We start from the raw sequence: 7,108 nt of genomic DNA on the forward strand, positions 1-7,108 counted from the left end.
TTGTATTTTATATTGGAGCATTGCATGGCGACCTAGAGCCTTTGCTCGGTTATACATAGGGGAATAAATGTATCGATCTAAAAAAGGAAAAAGAAGGCATGTCATGTCGGCGGTACACAGTGTTTCGAACACTACGGAAGCCATGCATCTGGTATATTGAAGGCATCGCTTATCCCTTGGGAAGCCAAAGAAAATACTTGGGTTATTTTTTGTCTGCTCCCAGAAATGTGTTGTTCAGCGACACCAATGCTGGCGTGAAACAATCCTCCGTTGCTACTGTTGCTACTGAGTTGCTACTGTTATTTTGCGCAGCCCGCAGCTTTATTGATTAGCGTCCCGTGAATAGTTTCCTTACACGTACTGAAAGGTACCCGGAAGAGTCCTTACCATCAAACGCAATGTGACTGACGCAACCCCTGGAAGAACGGAATTACTACTGCAGCCCGCGTCCTTCAGTGTGGTAGAAAGTGATAAATTACTGCTGATGTCAGCCTAACTCGTGGTAACACCATGTAATAACAAAGTGGGAAGCTCAGACACGACGCATTAAATTAAACAGGAATGTGCATGAAGCAAGAACAATGGTCAGGGGAAAAAACTCCAAGTTGTCAAACGGAGGCGTTTGCATTTGCGATGCATATTATCCATTCAAATCAAGAAAAGAAAAATAAAATATTTTCAGCGAATAAAAAACGGTAAGTGAAAAAAAAAGACCGAAGGGCAAGACCCTACTGTATAAATGGTTGTGTCAGTTATACAAAGCTACGCTCTCTACATGTTGCGCAAGGCATTCTAACATAACTTCCCTTTGCTGTTCCTCATTCAAATTATAGTAAATGGTAGGGTGCAGATTCTGCAAGAAAGCACGTCATTAAACTTTGATGATCCTAACCGTTTGAATTTTGTTTGACTAACTTTTGTTTTGTTGTTCCTGAGTCATATAGATAGCTACAAACATGTTTATACATAACATTCATCAATACAAATTAGCTAAAGTTGATGGGCTTACGAACACCGTCATGACGCAATTGGGCGACGGAAAATCGTACTTGTCAGGAGCCGACCAAATAAGTTAGCGTACTGTACATGCAAATATCCAAATTTACACAGATCTGGTCACATTCACTTATTTTCCTTTTGGTTAGTGCTGCTTGACTGCGCGTATTTCCTCTTTTCCCGATCACCCAAGATTCGTTATTCGCTCCTTACTTTCCCAAGCTGGAAACGCTGTGGGACAGAAAAGAAGACGCAATGGATACCCCGAACAATACGCGACTAGCGAACAACGCGCGCAAATATAATGCACTGATTGAATATCGATACGACGACATAATACAAATTTTCCATCTGATGCGTTAATCGATAAGAAAGGCGATGCCGTCCAAACTGGAAACGACAACAGGCAGCATCCGGTTTTTGTAAAAAACACACGGTGGTAGATCAACGCAATATGCTAACCGACCCGTGACTGTTCGTGATTGCTTTTTGCATGTCCTACGTGTCCTTCAAGACAGTTAATGGTTTCGATAGATAGTGTGACCACTTCGGAAGTGTAATCAAAGAGTAGTACAGCGACGCTTTCAAGTTTACTGCATCGATACAATTGATGACGCGCTTATAATAGCACGATAGATCAGTGATAAGGTTCAACATCTTACGAAAGTTCAGCGCTGCATATTTTGTTTATCAGCCCTCAAAACCTGCACAAAAAAGGGACCATGTTCCGTTCCCGAACACTGAAATATGTACTCACAAGAATCAATCAATCAAGAAAAAAATTACAAAGGATGAAGTCGCTATAGCCAACCTCTCGCTCGATGTAGTAACGACCTACGGCGTGAACCGCAAGTAATCCATTCAAACACTATTGAAAAACACGGTCACGCGATCACGATGCAGAGATTTAGACACCTAACAAAAATATGTTTGAAACTTTGCAACACGTGACTTTCTTCCTGTACACGAATGGCCAGCAGAACAAGCATTCTAGAGCATCCCTCGAAGCGTAGCCAAAACAGACATGTGAGAGATGTTTTTGTCGCATTCCGTGCGACGGAAGCGGTTTCCGCTGCCATCGACGACGTTATCCGCTGTGAGAGACATTTACATGCGTAAGAAAAAAGTTTTCTACTTCGGGCTGTAACTGTCCCAAAACATCATTCCATGAACTTATCGCAATGCACGTTTCTGGAAATGCTGTCAGATGAAGTCCGACGATAAACCAGAGCTGGCCATCGCGAATGAGGCAATAGTCACGTAAATGAGTACTCTGAAAATTCGTCTAAAAAGTCAAATTCGCCTTATTCTACACAGATTCGCAACAGGTTCACAGTATCACAAGTTAAATGTTCTGTCGACGAAGTCAGGAATAAGTATAAGGTTGCGACACACAGTAAGGAGTCTTCTATGTTGAAGGCTCCACGCCGGAACATCTGTACAAGTAGCTAAAATGATGTCAGCTCTGACCGGATGATCCGATAAGCCGTCCAGAGACATGAAGGCATCAGTGCAAGGAATAGCGTTCCTCGCAAATCCATGCGCAATCAAGAAACAAATTGAGACCTTACCGGAGTCCACCCGCGTCGGCGCAAGATGCAACACTACAGCTACCAGCAGAAGCGCGACGAATCGCACAAGTCGTAGAAAATACATGGCGGCGCAGGAAACGTTGTGCTTTATGAGAAGAAAAGATTCACTGTAATTTCGCTTCTTCGAGTGCACCTCTACACAAAACTGCGCGTATATCCAAAAGTAGGCGGCGAAGCAACAGACGATCACACAGCCCTTAGTGGGACCACATCACGGAACGTCGTGTGCAGGCTCCTTATCCACTCGTCACGATTTCACCACACTCTTTATCAGCACACAACACGCACTACCTCACAAATATATAATCCTACGACGGCGTACTAGAAGATCTGTTGAACAATCGCCATGTCAGTATTGACATCCGTAAGCAGACGACAGCACCGTGGAAACAAGTTTCTTTTTACGTCGAAAACTCTTCATGCTTTCATAGAGAGCCTATGCGGGTAAGGTTTAAGAGCTCACCTACCCTTTTAGAGTTTGCGAGAGTCTGAGAAAACACAAAGACAGTTTTGATGGCGGACGGAAAGTAGAAAGCGGTCAGAATAACATCACAAATGCGGCACGATCGCAATGCAGACGACCCGTACTCCGTCAATGCCGGGCAACCGACTACTGCGATGCCAGCGTGAGCTCCTTTCTCTCTGGCGATCACGAAGGGAAGCGAGTTTGAACTCCGAGGGAAGAAACGAGAAGGGAAGAGCAGCGACAAAGGCTGTGCTGCCGGCGTTACTTCGATGGCGACCGCTAGGAGCGCTGCCAGCAGAGGAAGCGCGCGTGTTGCCAGACTAGAAGGACGTTAAAATAGCACAGAACAAAATGCGAAAGGGGAAATAGGGCGCAGAGAGAATAAAAAAAGGAAGTTGGAGCAGAAAAGGTTGTAGGGAATGGCTCGAAAAAGGCGATAAAAATACGGAAAGAATTTGGCGATCGGACATGTGCGTTATTGGAGGAAGTTTGTGTATTTTATTTATTTGGGATTCGCCCTCCGCAATTTTGTGTTGGATTCTTGTTCCCGGTTCTCTGGTTTCGCTATCCAGACCAGATCGTCTCTGTTGCGGAGGCTCCCTATCATCACCCAGGGTCACACTAAAGTGGGAATGAAACGCAATAAAGTGAGAAAACACGCTCGCGAAAATGGAAAATTTTCGTCGATCTCATTTTCTCAAGCACAGAGGCGATGCCTGTTATGGGTCGATATGCGTGCGTGGTTTCAAAGACTGAGTGAAAAGGAACACTATTGAAATGTGTATCCTCATGCACTAGTTTCAGGGGAATATAGTCGTTAACTGAAATATCATTGAAACACGAGCGAAGTGTCTTGGTTGGTTGGTGTGCCGGTCGGTTGATAGCACTCTATTGCTGAGCTCTCTGACTGTCAATGTTGCTTGTGACGTCCGTGCATGCTTGTACAATGTACTCACAAAAACGAAAAGTATTCAAGTTAAGCTAGTACTGAATACGGGACAATGACTGAGTAGAGCAATAAATACCCAATCTTGAAAAGTATCTACGCTAGAGTATTAAATACTCTTAAAAGTAACTCGTTACTCTCAAGGTACTTTGACGTCACAGTTGGAATTCCCAATCAAAGAAATACGAAGAGCATAAGTAAAAAAATGTATTATCACGAAGCTTTATTTGCTCGCAGGAACAAGTGCTTTTCAGAATTCCTATCCGATAGCCTGCCCGGTTTCATAAAAAAACAAACAAAAAACATTACCCCAAATACTGAACAGGCACTCTACAAATGCGAACGAATGGTCTACAGAAAGGACATAATTTGCTGTCCCTCCTCGTCATTGGTTTAACCTCATACAGATATATTAATAATTTGCCCTCTCTCGCTACGACTTTCGGCACGAGTATTCCAGGGGCCTCAATGATATAAACAACGAGAATTAGCCGAGGCAGGCCAGCAAATATAAATAACACAAACGCGTAAGCTTCGAACGCCCAGAAATTAACTAATGAAGTAAGTGAAGGAAAAGGTGCTCGTTTACACCGCATACCCTTCTGGAGAACACATTGCTTCATGCATGCTCCCAAACCCACACTGTCAGCCAAAATGGTGCGAAAAAGGGATAAACGGGGCGCAAAGGCGAGTCTTGCCATGTCGTTTAGACCATCAGGGCTATATGTATACCTTTCAAATTGTATAAATATGTGTCATGTTCCAACTATACCGGGTGTTTCAGTTAGATCCCCGGGCTAAATAATTCGCGAACGGGTGCACCAATCCACGAACTTTCTTTTTTACAAGTATCTGTCCGATACCACCTACAAGCTGCACACCGTGTGAATGAGTGGGAGGCGCTCATTATTAAAATAAAAATGCAAATGAGTTTCGTCAAAAAGCGTATCTTCTAAAGCAGGGCGCTGTAGGCATTAAAATGGGTACTACCCCTTTTGGGACCTTCAGTGGACACCTTTTAGAGAAACATCTGCCACCGAAGCGGGTCATTTCTTGCAGTAATTAATTGGTTTCGGTTTACGTATTTTTGTCGCGGCTGCTCGCGGCGAAGCGCAAAAGGACGCTCTTTCACTCCCTTATCCATCAATAAATTACGTCCTTACATTAATGAATTACACCAATGAAATACGTCCTTTTGCGCTTCGCCGCGAGCAGCCGCGACAAAAATACGTAAACCGAAACCAATTAATTACTGCAAGAAATGACCCGCTTCGGTGGCAGATGTTTCTCTAAAAGGTGTCCTGAAGGTCCCAAAAGGGGTAGTACCCATTTTAATGCCTACAGCGCCCTGCTTTAGAAGATACGCTTTTTGACGAAACTCATTTGCATTTTTATTTTAATAATGAGCGCCTCCCACTCATTCACACGGTGTGCAGCTTGTAGGTGGTATCGGACAGATACTTGTAAAAAAGAAAGTTCGTGGATTGGTGCACCCGTTCGCGAATTATTTAGCCCGGGGATTTAACTGAAACACCCGGTATACCTTGCGCGCTGCTGGTATCAAAGCAGTATTATGTTCCAGGTTTATACCTTCAGGGTTATTTTTTTATACCCCTGCATTACACGAGACCTCGTTGGCAACCTGCTCCGCCACGGAAGGTATAATGCATTATAATGGTATAACTTGTTTGTGGTTGCCTAAGATGCCCGCTTGCGCTGTTTTGCTGTAGTTTTGCGTCGATAACACACAAGAATACTGTGTTTTAGTGATGTGCTTCAGTGACGCCATGCGTCGGATTGAAGTTATAAGTGGAATATATCATGCGTCTTCGTGCATTAGCGGCTATATTCACAAATTTGTGTTGGTTTGCCATCTACGCCGTTTTAATATAAAATGCGGCAGTGTTGTCGTAGAAGTGTTGTGAACTACGATGCACACTATGAGTTGTTGTTGGAATTTTCTTACATAAAAAGATATATTTATTTCCAGTGCACTATAAAATGTATGTCCTTTTTGACGTCAAATTTTAGCGGCCGTTAGCCTTAGCAGAGTGGAAGTGCCGGAATAATATGTTGGTGTTCGAATTCGTTGTTATTCCTGTATTCATACGCGCGTCGTCTTCTGCAATGTTAAGCTGGATGGTTCAATTTTTCCAGCTCTTATTAGAAGACACAGCATTAATAACTCTAGAAATACTCATTAAAAAACAAAACGTTCGAAGTGTGCGTTACATTGCAAATAACATATGTATCGCTTTAAATTAGCATTAGGGACATTCCTCTTTAAGCCTAACTACGATTTATTTTGGCTGTGTTTATTTGCGGCGCGGATTTTTCACGGATGTATTTTTAAGAGTGGATTTTTGAATGTTTCAGCGTAAACCCCTTCGCAGTGTCACAGGCACAGAATTAATGTTCTAACTGCATTTGTTGACTTTGCACAGTATGCATGGGATGTGTACTTGTGTAGGATAGAGAAAATAATACTGTATGCAATTTACAGCCTTCAAAAAACTTCAGCCTTCCACACATGTTCGTACTGCAAATTTCTACTGCTGGAACATGATTTTACAACACACATAAAATTGTCATCATACAGTCAAACTTTACGGATAGCAACAAACGAAGAAAATCAGGAGTCCATTTCGAATCGCAAAATTCACCCACTGGTCAGCATTGTTTCCCAAAACTCAAGGTCTTCTCATGCAAGACACACCTGTATAGCTACCTGACCCAAATACGCTGAGCGCTTGGAACATTCTTCGACCATTTGCCTTTTTGTTCCCGCTTTTCCCCGGCCCACTAGTCTTTATTCTCAAGAAGGGCTCTGGGCGAAAGCTTGTAGGATAGGAAATAATAAATAGATGTTTCATCTCTTCCTGTTTTAGCATTTCGAAGCTATACTCTGTTCGCATTCGTGTGTCAGTCATACAAGGTATGCTGAACGGTACGATACACGGTAACTGATACATAAAACTAGCGAGTTCAAGTACATTACATGAACTCTACGAAAACGACACGACAAAGGAAGTTATCAAATTCAAGCTTAGCAATGTGATTCCCCGTCGCTTCGAAGAAACTGGCCAATTGGCTTATCATTATTGGCAG

This window comes from Ornithodoros turicata, chromosome 2, assembly GCF_037126465.1.
Source record: "Ornithodoros turicata isolate Travis chromosome 2, ASM3712646v1, whole genome shotgun sequence".
Classification (NCBI taxonomy): domain Eukaryota; kingdom Metazoa; phylum Arthropoda; class Arachnida; order Ixodida; family Argasidae; genus Ornithodoros; species Ornithodoros turicata.